Consider the following 17,651-nt stretch of genomic DNA (forward strand, 5'->3'; position numbering starts at 1 on the left):
AATGTTGATAGAGGCTTGAAAAGACTGTTGCAGGAAAAGTGTTTTCAGAGAAGTCGTTAATGTATTGTGCAGAAACAACAATAGTGAGTTGAGAAGGAAAGTATAGATAGTAAATAAGATGGCTAAGTTGTGTGAGGTGAAGGGAAGTTGGAATGGTTTAAGGTTGATGGATTGCATTTGAATGGGTTAAGTGTTGGGCATTTAAAAAAGGCTATTGTTAACTGAGAAGGCACAGAATCAAGAAGTTAATGTGGCTAACAATCAAAGGGTACTTGTGAAGCCACAGCCAAATGAGTTGTATAGCAGGTTGAAGATGTGATTGTGACAGGACAAGATGATGGAATGCATAAAGGTGAGGATGAGACAGGTATGAATGGCAATCAGAGTCATAATCAGGGAAATGGGAGTGCTTAGATTGAACAGAGAAGTTCAGTATAATGGATAGAATAGAGAATGTTGGTGGAATGCCTCAAAGGCAGGGACTGTTATGTTTCTATAAAAATGTAAGGAGTATTCAAAATAAGAGAGCTGACTTCTTTGTATTGATGACCAAAGATAATCAGTATAAATGAAACTTGGTTGTCCGAGGATGATGTGCTGTCAGGAATAGAAAGGAAAGGATATACAATTCTCTGATAGAAAAGGAGGGTGAAAAGAAGGAGAATACTGTTAATGATTTACAGAAGCACTCACACACAAGTGGTTAGAACTTATGGCACATTAGTACCATAGTTCTGCAGGGGTAGGAAGACAGAAGCTATTGATATTTTAATTGAAAAATCTGTAGATTATAATTGTTGGCAAAAGCAATGATACTAGTTTCTTCAAGTCTTTTCATGGTGGGGGATATCCAGAGATTGAAGGTTGAGAGTGGTTAAGAGAGAAGGGTATTCTTTGGGAGAAAAAAATTGCATGAGATTATGGTCCGAGTTATTGACAGGAGAGTAACTTCTATAGTGTGCTTAACTAGTTTCTCCCTTTCTAGTATACTGTTCAGATAATCTATGTAGTATATTTGGAAGGGGAACTGGTTAAGAAAAGAGGTGTTGAAAGAGTAGAGCGTTGTCTGATATTCTGGTTAGTAGATGGATAATTTATGTTAAACCCTTGATTATAGAAAATACTTTCACACCTCTTCCAGTTTGGTCATTGAAATGGGAATCCAGTTGAAGTCACCTAAGAGATTACTTCCCTTTTTTGGGTAATTGGACAAGTTTTTGAGAATTTAGAGAGAATGGTAAAGACAGCAATAAATGGTAGTGAATAGGTCAAGCAACTGTCCTCTTAGTCTTGAAGAGTTTTTACTACTCTTCATCAATATGTGCAAGCTTAATGAATGAAGTACGTGAAAGTTTTTGTTGTGTGATATGATGCTGCACAGAACATTTATGGGATTAAGACAGGGTGGTGTGTATTGTTGACTGAGAAGAACTGACAATGTTAATTAACTTCAAGATTTTATCACCTTCAACTAAGAATGTTGCATTTATCTTCCTATCTTATATCATGGGCTGGCAATTTGGGATTTAGCCGACTAAATTTTATTCTTATTGGCTTAAACCGATACACAGAATGACGGTACAACATGACAAAATTTCATGCCGGCTGGGGCATCACCCGGTTAAACAAGGCCCCCTGTTGTTTTCTCCAGGGAACCTGGGCAAACAGCGAAAAGTCAGCTACTTGAACAAATCTGAAAAAATACCCCCAACTCAACATCACCAGAGTTAAAGAGTGGTACCATCAACATAAGAAGCCTGAATGGCAAAGAAATGGAACTAGCTGAGGAATTAGATAAGTACCAGATCGACATAATAAGGGTGACTGAAACAAAAAAAGACAAAAACTGATGAGATCTTTCTGAGCAATAAATACAAAATGTTATATTCAGGCAATGACAATGGAGGAAAAGAAGGAGTAGCCATAGTATTCAACACAAAATAAGAGGCTAATCTTCTTGAATGGCACACAGTCTCAAGTAGAGTGATGTGGGCAAATATCAGAATGGGGAATTGGACAATGAGACTTATTTGTGCCTATGGTCCCACAGATGGTTCTACTAAAGTAGAAGTGGAGAAATTTTTTGATGCTTTAGAGAAAGCATCTAACACAATGAAAAAGGAAAAGTTGGTCCTTGTTGGGAATTTAAATAGCAGAGTAGGAAATGATTGTCAGACATACAAAAATATTTTGGGAAAATTTGGAGAAAAGAGCAAAGCTAATAATAATGGCAAATACCTGTTGGGTTTCTGCTCAGGACATGGACTGGTTATTACTAACACCATGTTCCAATAAAAATGTACACAAATTCACATGGAGAGAAGAAGCAAGGAATAAGAAAAGTCTCATTGACTATGTTATTGTTGATAGTGATGTTTTCTCCCTGGTGCAGGACACCAGAATGTACAGAGGATTTGAAATTGGAAGTGATCACTATTTAGTCTTAAGCAGGATAAAATTGAATTTCATATTGAAAAGAATAACATGTAAGAAAGTTTTAAAGCGAATAAAAGTTGAGCAGCTCTCAGATGTGAACTGTAGACTAAAATACACAAAGATTATTGAAAGAGTTTGAGAACAGGAATCAAACCTTGAAGAAAACCCTAATTGATTCAACAAAAGAGGCATGTGGTGAGGTTGTCTGCAAGGATAGAAAAATCAGAACTCCATGGTAGACACAGGAAGTTAAAGAGGCAATGAAGGAAAAGAAGAAAGCATATCAAAAGTTCCTGGCAAATAAGTCAACATGTGCTCTTAGAGAATACAGAGACAAATGTAAGAAAGCTAAACACTGTGTAAAACTAGCTAAACAAAAGTCACGGGAGGACTTTGGCAAGAATATAGAAAATAAATATCAAGAAGGTGGTAAGATATTCTGGAGGAAAGAGTGCTGTAAAAGGAGTTAGAGATGATAAAGGTGACATGAAAACAGGAGAAAAAGATATCCTTGAAGTATGGAGTAATTACTTCGAGAAATTACTAAATGAAACAAGCAGTGATAGCACAGTGGTAAAAAACACTCAACAGGAGGAATACATATCCATACTTGAAGTAGAAAAAGCCATCAACAGCTTGAAATGTGGAAAGGCAGCAGGAGTAGATGATATTCGACCCGAAATGCTGAAGTATGGTGGTATAAGAGTCTTACAGTGGCTGCACTGCATAGTTCAGAAAGCCTGGACAGAGGGACGAATTCCCGATGATTGGAGTAGAGCTCTCATAGTACCCATATATAAAAAGGGAAATAAAACTGCATGTGAGAATTACAGAGGTATTTCCCTACTGCGTGTTCCCGGCAAGATTTATGCAAGCATACTTGAGAAATGGTTGAGAAGAATTGTGGAAGAAAACTTTGGTGAAGAACAAACTGGATTCAGGCCAAATAGAAGCTGTCAGGATCAGATCTTCACTTTACAACAAATAATTGAGAAAGCATGGGAATATAACAAAGATCTGTATTTAAGTTTTATCGATCTGGAAAAGGCATATGACAAGGTGCCAAGAGAGAAGCTATTCAATACGCTACTGTTATATGGTGTCAATGGGGCATTATATCAAGCAATACTTAGTCTTTATTTGAGTTCCAAGTCAGCAGTTAGAATTGAAGGAAGTACAGGAAGATGGTTTAATGTTAAATCTGGTGTGAGACAAAGATGTACATTATCCCCTCTATTATTCATCATCTATATGGATCACATTATGAAGGAAAGTGGTATTAAACATGATATCAGAATTGGAGATGTTAATGTCAGCTCTTTGCTTTATGCGGACGATGTTATACTGCTAAATAAATCCACTACAAGTTTGCAAGATTCTCTGACTAAACTGAATAACTGTTGTAATAGATATGGTATGAAGGTCAGCAATAAAAAAGGCAAAGACAATGAAAATAGGTAGAATTGTTGAAAATGTCAACTGCGTTGTGAACGGAGAACCTGTGGAACAAGTAAAGTATTTCAGCTACTTAGGCATGGTTTTTAGTGAAGATGGTAAAATAAATATGAAAATAGACAACAGAATCAATGAAGCTGGTATAGTAGGAAGTCAACTGAATAAATTTATATGGAATAAGAGAGAAATTAGTCAGAACACTAAATTAGCTGTATACAAGAGAGTGTTCAAACCAGTTTATGCTTCTGAGAGCTGGGTCAGAAGTAAAACACTTGACCAAAGATTAGAGACCACAGATATGAGAGTCCTGAGAAAGATTATATAGGCATGAACAGATGGCATCAATGGCAATATCATATTAAAAACGAGGATATTAGGAAAGAACTTGACATTGTCAGCATGCAGGAATGCGTTAGCAGAGCTAATCTCAGGTGGTATGGTCACTTAAACAGAATGGGCAAGGAAAGATTAGCAAAACAAGTGTTCTCTGCCAGGTTGGCAGGAAAACGACCCAGAGGAAGACCAAGATATATGGATTGATATGGTACAAAGTGCCTTAGATGATAGAAATATAAGATCTGAAAATGTTGGGGTCTTGATAAGTAACAGACTGATTTAGAGGAAAATTGTAGATAAGAAGGTTGATGTAAATTTTTCATGTAGTACTATCATATCCTATACACCCCTTGAGAGTACATGTCAGGAATTTGATGATGATGAAGTAGCTAAAGCAGCATGTGACTGAAGCAAGTGTAGTTGTTAATGAGATACTTGTTTGGGAAGTGAAGGAAAAAAAAAAAGAAAACAGGTTACTGCCAGAAAAGGATATATCTAAATTATAAGGTGTGTGATTACAGGAAGCTCTGTAGTTGGAAGCTCATAAGCTATATATATATATATATATATATACACCGTATATTATCGTGTATAATGCAAACTAGAAATTTTGTTTGAAAACTAGCCCTAAAATGCCATGTCCACGTATAATGCGATCTGTTAATCTTGTTCCATAACATTATAAATAATACAATACAAATTAACGAAAGAAATATTTATTTTAAAACAAAATGTCAAAATCCTTTAAATTCTTAATCTTTTGAGTCGTCAAACATTTCATTTATAAATTCATCTGTAGGAATTGCGTCATCAGTGTAGCAGTTGTTGTCATTGTCTTCATGCTCTTCAATTTGTTGTGCATCATGCTTGCTCTCGTATATAACGTGATCTTCGGATCCATCCACTGAATTACTTATTCCACATTTAAGAAAAGAGCATTGAATCATTTCAGATGGTATCGAATCCCATGCTTCTTTAACCCAGCTGGTGACTAGGGTGATCTCAGGCTTCTGAAAATTCCCACCCTTTTCATCATCACCAAACCAGATGACATCCATTCTCTCCATTTTTCACGTAAGTGATCTTTAAAGGGCTTATTCAAGCTGATATCAAGCGGCTGCAAAATGGAAGTTAGACCACCCGGTATGACTGCTAGGTCTGTACGTAGCTCACGTGCTTTCTCTTTGCTTGCCTCTGTTAAATGCGCCCGGAACATATCCCAGACTAGCATGCTTTGTTGATGTAACAAGCTACCTGGACGTATGTTCCATACTTGATCCAGCCACAATTGTACGCCTTCTTCATCCATCCTACCTTTCTGATTGGCGCGAACAATTGCACCTAGTGGAAATTTCATATGCTTCAGAATTTTCTTCCTTTTAAATATCACTGTTGGCTTTAATTTGGTTCCGTCTGCCATGCATGCTAGAACAACGGTAAAATGCGTTTTTTCATGTCCCATTGTTTTTATGAAGACACCCTTTTCACCAACTGAGTTTACTGTTCGATTCCCAGGCATATCCAAGTACATGGGCGTCTCATCCATACTGCCAATTTGGGAAAGTTCATATCCGTGATGCTTCCATAATTTTATGATAAATTTATGGAAGGACTGCACTTTGTCAAGCTGCTTTGGTAACTTCTGCGCAATTTTTGTTCAGTGTGGTAATGTTAATGCTTTGCATTCCATAAATTTGCACCACCCAGGCAAAGCAAGAAAAGATGAAATACCTGGTGTGTCCTTGAATTTACCATTCTTGAGTTGTAGAGCTCAAAAATGAATTACATATCTTGTTACTATAATGCCATCTTGTCATTGCTTCAAAATCCATTCATTTAGCTCTTCTTCGAGTTCTGGAAAGGATGCTACATCTCCACGACGGGCACGCTTCGTTTTGGGGATTTTTTTAAGACTGTCTTTTTGCTTACGCCAAAGTCTAATATTACTCTCTGCTACACCAAATTCTCTCATAGCAACACTGTTATTATGTTCTTCTGCAAACTGCACGACACGCAATTTAAATCCTGCTTCAAAAGATGAACGTTTACGTTTCTGTTGGCTCATTTTCGGGTTAGGTTTGTTTAACGAATAATATTTAAAATGAACTGTGGTTAAACCGATAAACCTAACTGTGCTCTATCATTCGGCAGCGGAGAGCGCATTGTATCTGCGCATAATGCCAATAATGTAAGTAGCTTTATGCGCAGATACGATGCGTGCTCGGTCGCCGAATGCGAGTGGGTCAAGCAGATTTGGTTGCATAGGCATTAGGTAGTATATATTATGTGTGCAAGTCTAATAAGATGTTATATTTTTTAGGATCCGCATATAATGCGAACCCCTAACTTTAAGTGGTATTTTTTACCATAAATTTTTCGCATTATACGCAATAATATACGGTATATATAACTGCATACCAAGAATTAAGTGAAGAAATTGAATAGGAGTGAAATCGAGCAAAAATGTGTTGGAAAAGGTTATGGAGAAGGTACAAGACAGTTGGTGGCAATCAGAGATTGGCTGGTCAGGCCAAGGTTAATTTAAGGGAATTCTTCTGTTATGTGGCAAGCAAGAGGAAAAATGATTATGGGAGGTTGACAATGGTGAATAGTAATGGCAGTAGAATGACCAGTGCAAAGGATATGGTAGAATTATTGGATGAGCACTTGATCAGTGTATATAATACTGGTGTAAATGATGCTGTACAGTAAGTAAAGTTGGTGTATAAGCTGCAGAGGATAGGATTAAATGATTGATGACTGGCTCTGTGAACAATACCAGAAAGTGTTGTATGATGAAGCAGTGTCTCAAAAAAAGTTCTTGGGCCCCTACTGTGTTACTTGTTTGTAAATTATATATCATCTGAACTGACTGGGGATCTTCAGTTATTTGTTGATGATGCATAGTTGGGGAGAATTGTAAATAGCACGGTTTATTTCCTTCAGGAATATATGAATAGATTTTTGACTTGGACAAAGGAGTGGGGTGATAGGTTTAATATTAACAGGTGCAAGGTGTTGCATTTTTGAGTGCAGAAACATAAACCCATGTACTATGTTGATGGTGCTGTACTACAAGAAGTGGATGAGATTCAAGATCCGAGATCAGGCTGAAGTTTAGAGGGCATATTGCAAGTGTTGCAAACACTGCACATGGTAGTGCTGCTATGATAAGAAATACACTAACATGTAAGGAGGAAGAGGGGTTGTGTGGCTGTATAAAGCATTGGTCAGACCACACTGTCTCTTGTGCTCAAATTTAGTCACGTGGTTTTCAGTGTGATGTGGAAACATTGGAGAGAGAGGCTGAAGTGGAATCTTGATGGATAGGAGGAGAAAAAGCGGTGATATGATAGAGTTGTTGAAGTTAGTGGGGGAATTTTATCAGATTAATCCAGAGGTCATCCCTGGAAGTTATGTAAGAGTGTGGTAAAGAGGGGTGTGAGGAATAGATTTTTTACATAGAGAATTGTTAGTGAATGGAATATGTTGTTAATGCTGACGATATATATGTTGTCAGTTGAATGAACCTACTATGATGAGTTTGCCAACCCCCATGAAGGGTATAATAATAAAACTCTGACTATAACCTTCTCCAAATTTCTTTTGGTATGGAGCAGCCTTCATCTAGCTATTCTCTGTTATAAGCTTTAGAATTACAAAGCTGTCAAATGGGATGACCTCCATAAATTTGACTCCTTTCTGTAATGTAATTGTAGCTTACATTCTTCTAATTTAAATATCTACTCTAAATAACAGACAAAATTCATATTGGAATTAAGGACTTCATCCTATCCCAAAAATTCCAGACAGCTATCCAAGAATTGGTTCTCCAAGTCTGCAAAGGCAGTCCAAAAAAAAAAAATCAATATGTTGCAAGTAACTAGAGATGAAAAATCAGTATAGGCTTTGCAAATAGCCTATACTGGAGCTTGCAACATCTGCAAAAATCACCAATAAATTTGAATATGAAAGGGCCAAATGAATAAAATTTGTCTCCTGTTCAAACAGAAGTTGAACCTTATGGTTCCATGCTAATGGGGACAGTAGCTGCAACTTTGGCTGTTTCAGGTTTCTAAGTCATAAAACTTTTAAAACTCCATGATTTACCTGTTGATTAATTTTAATGGTGCAGATGAGAACACAGACTGATAAGAAAATAACTATTTATTAACATATTGCCGATATTTCACTGGTATTCTATCCAGCATCTTCAGAGCACAAAAACAGTTTGTCACAGTATGCGAGACAACCACAATCCTGCATAACAATGGTATTAGTTTGAACAATTGTAACATACCACACAAAGACTAAAGTCCTAATTAGGTGCTATCTATATTGGAAAAAAACAGAGCAAGCAGTATTAATTTGGTCTTAAGATGACTGTCTCCCAAATTGTTGGCAAATTTATACAGCCGTACTTGTTGAAGTTTGGAATATGTTTCAAGGCTTCTATTGATTTTAGGGACAACCTCTCTGAACTTAGAAAAGCTTCTGTGCAGCACTTTTGTTTTTTTACAATCAATCTTGTGTGTAGGGGTGTCTGAAGCATGGTCTGCTAGACCTGACTTCCCATATTGATAATGCCAGATGTATTTTTTATGTTCACTGAGGCAGATGTCCACAGTTCTTCCTATCTGTCTGTAGTAAATTCGATCACACGAACATCGCACTTCATAGACTCCTGGATGTGATAAAGGAGATATTCTGTCCTTGGGTGAATAGAGGAGAGTTGCCAATTTTACATACGGTTGAAATAAGGTCCGTAGTTGATATTTATTAAGCACTCTAGATATCTTTTCAGATATGCCTTTAATGTATGGGATGGTGACAGTTTTGTTGTAGTCTTCTGTGGTAGACAGGGGGGAGGGGATTTCTGGGGAGCATTTAGTATTTTGTCTGTCTTTTTGAGGATTATAGCCATTGGCCAAGAAGGTGTGAGTTCAGCAGCCGTGATTGTTTGTGTAAATATCTCCCTCTATGTATGTATGTATGTATGGTTTTCTATAAACCAAGAATGATAAGGAAACACCTGGAAGACGTGTGATTTGTGTATCTGGGAAGGGCAGACAGTCATTAGCTTCCAGTTGCATTGTAAAGTGCTTTTTTGGATTGCTTTGGATGGTGGCTATTTAAATGCACTAATAATGTATCCAATATGTCTGGGCCATGTGACCAAATATCAAGCACATCATCGACATAGTAGCCAAAGCCTTGCTTTAAATGTGGCTGTATGGACAGCTAGCTTTTCCAAGTGTTCAATGTAGAAGTTGGCTTGGGGGAGGAAAGCAGGCCCATTGCTGTCCCATCTAATTGTTTGTATATTTTCCCTTTTTAAAAAATCATATGGTTTATTAAGAAAACATACCTTAACAAGTTCAGACATCACCTCACTATTCACAAAGTTACTGTTAATCGAAACCCTTGATTTACTAAATTCACTATTTCCCCCTGATATATTTCAACTATTTAAATTTACAGTACAGGCAAGTTATTTTACATGGAAAGGGAAAATATACAAACAATTAGATGGGACAACAATGCCCCCCCCCACTCTTTAGCCAATTTCTACATTGAACAATTGGAAAAGCTAGATATGAATACAGCCATGCTTAAACCAAGGCTTTGGCTATAATATGTTGATGATGTGCTCGCTATTTGGTCACATGGCCCAGACACATTGTTCTTAGTGAATTTAAAGCCAACACCCAAAAATCCACTTTACAATGGAACTGGAGACTGTCTGCCCTTCCTAGATACATTAATCACACGTCTTCCAGGTGGTTCCTTATCATTCTCGGTTTATAGAAAACCCACACATACAGGGAGATATTTACACAATCACTCATCTCAACAATATGGTATCCTAAAAACACTAATCCACAGAGCTAGAGCAATTTGTTCCAATGACAATGCTCTCACTGCTGAACTCACACACTTACATCACACCTTCTTGGCCAATGGCTATAATCCCCATAAGACAGACAAAATACTAAATGTTCTCAGAAATCCCCCCCCCCCGTCTACCACAGAAGACTAGAACAAAACTGTCACCATCCCATACATTAAAGGCACATATGAAAAGATATGAAATGCACCTTATTTAAGCCATATGTGAAATTGGCAAATCACATCCAGGAGTCTATGAAGTGCTCTGTTCGTGTGATCAAGCTTATTACGGGCAGACAGGAAGAATGTGGACGTCTGCCTCTTGAACATAAAAAATACATCTAACACTATCGCTATGACAAGTCAGGTCTTAGCACACCATGCTTTAGACCACCCTACACACAGGATCGATTGGTAAAAACAAAAGTGCTGCACAGAAGCCTTGAAACATACTCCAAATCTCAACAAGTATGGCTGTATAAATTTGACAACGATTTGGGAGACAGTCATCTTAAGACCAAATTAATATCCACTTCCTCTGTTTTTTTTTTTTTTCAACATAGATGGTGCCTAATTAGGACTTTAATCTTTGTATTGTATATTTACAATTGTTCAAACTAATCCCATTGTTATAACAGATTGTGGTTGTCTCACATACTATGACAAACTGTTTTTGTGCTCTGAAGATGCTGGATAGAATACCAGCGAAATATCAGCAAGAAGTTAATAAATAGTTATTTTCTTATCAGTCTGTGTTCTCTCTATACTGTAAAAATTAATCAACATGTACGATGAACATATAAGCCTTCCCACACATTTCCATGATTTACAAGGTGGTACTATTGTAAGTAGTGTTTCCAAATTCCCAACATTTTCGAACCTTCGGGAATCGATAACGGGAAATCTTATTTCCCAAGAATTCCTGAAATAATCTTTATTTAATTTTCATTGATCATCTGTAATAATGGCTATAACAGTAAATGTTAATAAACAGAAAAGAGCCGTAGAGAAGGTAGGGCAACCGGGGTTCATGGCCCTGGCGCAGTCTTTCAGAGGTTTCGAGACACTCCTATATGTAAAAGGTCAAAGCAAAAAATGAGTAAATGAAATTTCCTAAATGGAGGTCAACCGGAATTTCATAACTAGTGCATCTCTTGCCACGAGTGCTAAACAGGGGTCACTACGGTATCATTTTGGCTAGGTTTCTGTTATATTTCAGGTTTTCTCAAAATTATAAATTCAAACTATAGGCCGATCTCTGTGTCAGGTGTTGTGGTTAAGTTGTTTGAGAAGCTTGTGAGAACTAGGATCCAGAGTTGGGTTGACAACAGTGGTATAATCTTTGATGGACAGCATGGATTTGCTAAAAGGAGGTCATGTTTTAGTAATCTACTTACTTATTACAATAAAGTGACTGCTTCCTTGGACAGAGGAGAAGGATACACAGTAATATACTTGTATTTCGCAAAGGCTTTTGATAGAGTACCTCGTGATAAGTTGACAGTCAAACTAGAGCATATGGGGTTGGATATTAGATTAGTGCATTGGATTGGAGACTGGCTATCTGATAGGTATCAACAAGTTGTGTAATGGGGTGCGATATCCAGGAAAAGGAAAGTCACTAGTGGAGCGCCTCAGGGGTCTGTTTTAGGGCCATTACTATTTAACTTGTATATTAATGATATTGGCAAAGATTTGGATGGAGATATTCAGTTGTTTGCAGATGATGCAAAGTTGGGACGAACCATAAAGAGTAGTGAAGATTTTGTGGCCTTGCAAGAAGACTTGAATAAATTGAGTGATCGGGTAGCAAATGGGGATGTGAGTTCAATGTTGCAAAATGTAAGGTTTTAAAATTTGGAAAACAAAGATGGGATGCAGAATTTATGCTTGGTGAGAATATATAGTTGGAGGTAGAGGAAATAAGAGATCTGGGGGTGATAGTGGATAAGGATCTAAAATTTAGGGGACACATCGCCAAAATTGTGAAGACAACACAAAGAACGTCTGGGAATGATGCGGAGGACACTGACGTGTAGAAGTAGGGAGATTTTTGTTCCATTGTATAAGGCTTTGATTAGGCCGCACATGGACTATTGTGCTCAGATTTGGTCACCGGGTTTTCAGAAGGATGAAGAGATGTTGAAAAGGGTCCAAAGGCGACTGACTAAGGTAGTTTCTGACCTCAGGAACGTTGAGTATGAGGAAAGATTGAGAAGATGAAATTATGTAAATAATTTCATAATTCTTCATACGCTACTAATTGCCGAAGATAGATCATCTCGCAAATCATATAGATCAGCTCAGGCCACACCATCTAACTCAGAATCACTGTTATCTTTATCGTATTTAGAATCTGTATTGAATTCACTATCACTGCTATAAGTCACTGATGCTTCACCTTTCAACTTTTTAACATAAAATACTTTTGTTACAGCTAGATGTAGTGCATGGTTGTAGCAGTACTGTTGAATAGTCGGTGATGAATTTTTCCATAACGGCTGCACCGTCACTTGTAATCGCAACCGCATCACTTCCAAGTTTTAATTGAAAGTTTTCTAATCTTTCCTGAAGCAAGGATAACACTTTTTCTGCAGGACAGTTCCCATGTATTCTTATTAAACCAAGGTTCATAGAGGTCTCATTGCAGTATACGTGAACATTCATGTATCTGCGATTCTTGCAACTGGCCTACTCGTCTATTGAAATACTCAATTTTTTATTATCACATTTGAATACTTGGAATTTTTGGTTGTACAGTTGTTTCACTTTACTATAATAATTATGTATTAGTGTCATAACTGAAGATGGACTTCTTGGCAACTGCATTCCTTTGCTTGTGAAACTTTCCATAATAAACTCACTTTTTGTGATGGTGTTAACTGCCAAGGCTGCTAATGTGCTTACAGTTTCTTCTAAATCCAGTCCCTTGACATAATGTAAAATTGTCGTTTGTCTCTTAGAAAATGAAGGCATTGGCTCATCATTATTCAATTCAGACTGTTTTTTCCTTTTCATTCCATGAATGTATACTAGGTGCCTATGTAGACAGCTCGTTGATGATGCTTTGCATTGCAAAGTTTTGGAGCACATCTGGCAATGAGCTATTTACTATTTACTCATTGTGAAGGCAATCTATAAAAAATATTAAAATATAATTTATAATTTTATTAAAAATTTTCCACATTTCCCGACCAAATTTTCTCTGGATTCAGGAACGGGAAAACGAAAAAAATTCCCGAGAACGGGCGGGAATTCCTTCCCGCCCGGAAACCCTAATTGTAAGTAACATCACCCAAAGACAAGACTGACCTAATGATATTGTTCTTCAACTCTTGTATTGATGACAGGGAAAAGTATAACCCCCTCCCCATTTCTCAGAGAACTAATCTTTTTATTATTATTATTTATTATCCAGGCCTCCATGGAGTCAAAAGACTCATCGTGGGAGGTCATTTTTAGGAAACACAAAGTTTATCATACCATTCCTTGAACCCACTGACTGTTCCCGCTCCAACCACTCTCTCAGGCAATGCATTCCAAGGTTCAACCACCCTCCATGCAAAGAAACCACTCCACACCCTCTTGCGCACAGCCTCCTTTCGTAACTTCCAGGGATGGCCCCCTTGTCATCGCTCCTTCCCACCGTTCCACCAAGTGAAAGAACTCCAATATCTACCCTGTAACTGCCTCTCAACAGTTTAAAAGTCTCGATCATATCACCTCTCCTTCTTCTATCCACCAAACTCTGCAGTCCACATTCCCTAAGTCGATCCTCATAATTCATATTGTACAGTCCTGAAACTATCTTTGTTATCTGCCTCTATACCCTTTCCACAGTCAATTTATCTCCTTCAAATCCTGGGGACCAAATCTAAGAACAATAGTCTAAGTGTGGTCTGATCAGGACCTTATACAATGGAATGATAACTCTTTTATCTCTGCAGGTTAGCATCCTTCTCAGTATTGCAGTAATCCTCTGAGTTACCCTCACCACCTTTGCAATATGCTCCCTGAATTTCAGTTTTTTATCAATCATCACCCTCCTGATCTCGTCACCCCTATCTCATCCAGTACAGCTCCTCCAATCGAGTATGCATCCTCCCATCGAAGGATCCCAAACCTCAAGACTTTACATTTTGCTGCACTGAACCGACACTCCAATACATTTTCCATCTGTCCAGTTTATTTAAATCCTCTTGCAGGGCTGCCACATCTGCACTATTACTGATAACCCTTCCCAGCTTCACATCATCCGTAAACAACTGAATTTCTCCTTGCAATCCATTGACAATATCATTGATATAAAGGTTGAACAATACAGATCCCAGTACTGATCCCTGTGGAGCCCCACTTGTAACTTTCTACTTCCTTGATATTGCCCTGCCAATCCTGAATCCATTTGACTAACCCGACATTTAAACCCATGTGCTGCAATTTAAATATCAGCTTATCATGTGGCACCTAAAATGCCTTTGCAAAATCCAAAAAAATGGCAGTATATGCCTTTCCCTCATTAACTGTTCTTGTCACTTTATTATAAAAGGCAATCATATTACTAAAGCAAGAGTGCCCCTTAACAAATCCATGTTGATTCTCACAGATAACATTACCCTCATCTGCCCAACGCTGTATATAGTCGCTCACTAATTTCTTCAAGACCTAACTCTTTCTGCCCTAGTGATTCCAACTGGAATCACTAACTTTCTTGGCCTTCATAGCCCACATTACGTGGCGAATGATTCCAATTCTGAAATGATTCATTGAAAATGAAATTTCCATGAATCATTGAAAAAAATACATTTTAATTTTCTGAAAAATGAAAATGTATTTTTCAGAAAAATACTTGCTTTTTTAGACCTAAAGACAAAATAAATAGAAAAATTTTTTTCACTTGTAAAAAAAATTCAGGTCAGAAAGGGATAACAACTACTGATGACACAAACAGGCCTATAATTAGACACTTCCAGTCTGCTACCGCCCTTATGCAATGGCACTATCTTACCTTCCTTCCATTCCCTGGGGCACCTTCCCCACAGCCAGACTTTCATTGAAAATCCAGGTCAAAGGCGTTGTCAGTTCTTTAGCACATTCTCTCAAAACCCGTGATGAAATACCATCCAGTCCAACAGTTTTACTGGTATCCAGAGTACTCAGTTTTTTTGGAACACCCTCTCCTCTTGCACCTCTAAACCCTCAACCTGCCCTATCCCTCTAGTATTAAAATTTACTCCTCGAGGATGAAATACTCCAATAAAGTGCTCATTGAACAACTCCACTATGTCCTCTGCATCAGTCACTCTATTCCCATTTTTATCCCGCAATGTCATTCTTCCACAATTGTTTCTCCACCTACTGGCCACATAGCTAAAAAATCCCCTAGGATTTTCTTTGGATCTTAGTGCCAATCTCTTCTCATATTCCAGTTTTGCCTTTCTCACCATTCTGGTCACTCTCCTGGCCTGCATCTTATATTCTTCATGTAGCTGTCCTCCACCCTCCCCTCTCCTATATGTCTTCCATTCTCTTTTTCAACTGCAGTTCCTGTTTGATATCGTTTGTCATCCACTTTACACCAAATAGTGTCCACTTCTTCCCCTGTGGAATACAGCTTACTATTGCTGCTAACAAATATTCTTTCACAATTTCCCAAGCACTAAAGATATCCTGGCCTTCCAATTCTGCCCTCCATGGAACTGCCCCTAGTTGATACCTAAGATTATTATAATCACCCACCTTATAATTCCACATATGTTCCCTTTTCTTTGATACACCTGCATGTCTGTTCATCTTCCAAGTCAAAACCACATGGTCACTCTCTCCAACCAGTTGGAGAGATGTCATCTCACTTATTATCAGCTCTTCTGATGCTATGACCAAATCCAAAACTCTTGAACCTCTTGTTCCCTCTATTACATGCTGCCAAAGACATTTGTCCCTCAAGAATTCCAGAAATTCTATCCCCTTCTTACTACTTGCATTTTCCTCTTCCCAGTTTATACTGCTGTAGTTAAAATCTCCCACAACAATCATTCTTCTTGCACTTGCCAAGCTCAACTGACTAAACATTTCCTGGTCCCCACCTTCTGTGCTCCCTGGTCTATAGGAACACCCCACTAAATATCCTGTCTTGGCCACTTCTACCTCACACCATGCTTTCAAAACCACCTGTGTCACTGCCTTCCAAAGCCTCTCCTCTTGCACCTCTAAACATAAGTGATGACTTATGTCCTAGAGGACATAAGTCATTACTTATCATAAGCAGTACTCCACCACCATGTTTTCCTTTCCTATCCTGCTAAAAAATGCTGTACCCCGCCACTTCAATTCTGGTTATTATATCATCCTCTGTCAACCATGCCTCAGAGATCCCAATAATCTCTGGCCAGGTTGATGCTATCAGTGCCACCAATTCATCTCCTTTATTTCAGATACTCCTGGCATTAGTATAGAGCATCGTTTCTCAAACTGTGATACATGTACCACTAATGGTACATTATATTATTTTTGGTGGTACAATTTTTACATAAAATATTTAAAGAAATGTTCAGAAAAATGTATTTTAATATTGTAATGAGTAGACTGTTCCAAGAATTTAGCTTGGTGAATCGAATAAAACGAACAAATAAATTTTATTGCAGTGTTATGTGAATTTTCGGATGCGAAGTCTCATTAGCGTGTCATAAGGGTTTTCATATTTAATATTTATTTCGAAACAGTATTTTTGTATGTAAAAAATTATAATAAACAAAGTACATATAACATAATGAAAAACAAAAGCAATAGATTGTTGCAAGTTTAAGCGTAATATATAATTTTACATGAAAATGTATTTTATTAAGATAATTATGTGATATTCCGTTAAAAAAATAATTGACTTTTTTAATCAATTGATGTATTGATTTTTAATCGGGAAAATCTTTTATGGTGGTACATACATTTTTTGATTCTTAAATCTTTTGTCAGAAAGAAAATAAAAGAATATTAAATAGCTTAGATGCCAAAGTTATGCCTTAAGCTATCCTATATCACATTTTCATCTTTCCTTCTCCATTTGGCATAGAGCCTGGAAACAAGACTATATTCAGCTTATTTCAAAAAAGTGGGAGGAAGGGGAATGATATTGTCAGCCAACAAACAATTGCCCAACTGCTTTCTAAAAATTATAAAGATAAAGATTTCTTCATCAGCAAGAGGGTGATCAGAAATTAGTCATGTGGATTTGTCACTCACTCCACAGCTAGAGAAACTCACAATTGCTCTTGATATTTTTTAGGACATCTGATTGAGTCTAGCACTGAGGTCTGACTTAGCAAACTCATTTTATGGGCTGCTTTCTATTCTTTGCAATTGGGTTGCCAGCTACCTCTCTAATTTCATTTTGTAGATGGAATCTGCTCCTCAAATTTCTTTCTCCAATATTGGGGAATGCATTGCATTACTCACTTGTACAGCTGCAAACACGATATAAATCACCTATCTGCCAAATCTTGAACTACTTAGTCATTTTGGGTGATGTACCAAAAAACCTACCT

General features: G+C 37.5%; 1 protein-coding gene across 3 annotated transcripts in view; it reads right to left on the bottom strand.

Annotated features, from left to right (window-relative positions):
• Window positions 1–17,651, bottom strand: part of LOC150098898 (centaurin-gamma-1A-like) — a 273,420-nt gene that overhangs the window by 6,737 nt on the left and 249,032 nt on the right. The window lies entirely within an intron of this gene.

The sequence above is a fragment of the Typopeltis vanoorti genome, chromosome 15 (genome assembly GCF_054136105.1).
Source record: "Typopeltis vanoorti isolate ZY-2024b chromosome 15, IOZ_Tvanoo_1.0, whole genome shotgun sequence".
Lineage (NCBI taxonomy): Eukaryota > Metazoa > Arthropoda > Arachnida > Uropygi > Thelyphonidae > Typopeltis > Typopeltis vanoorti.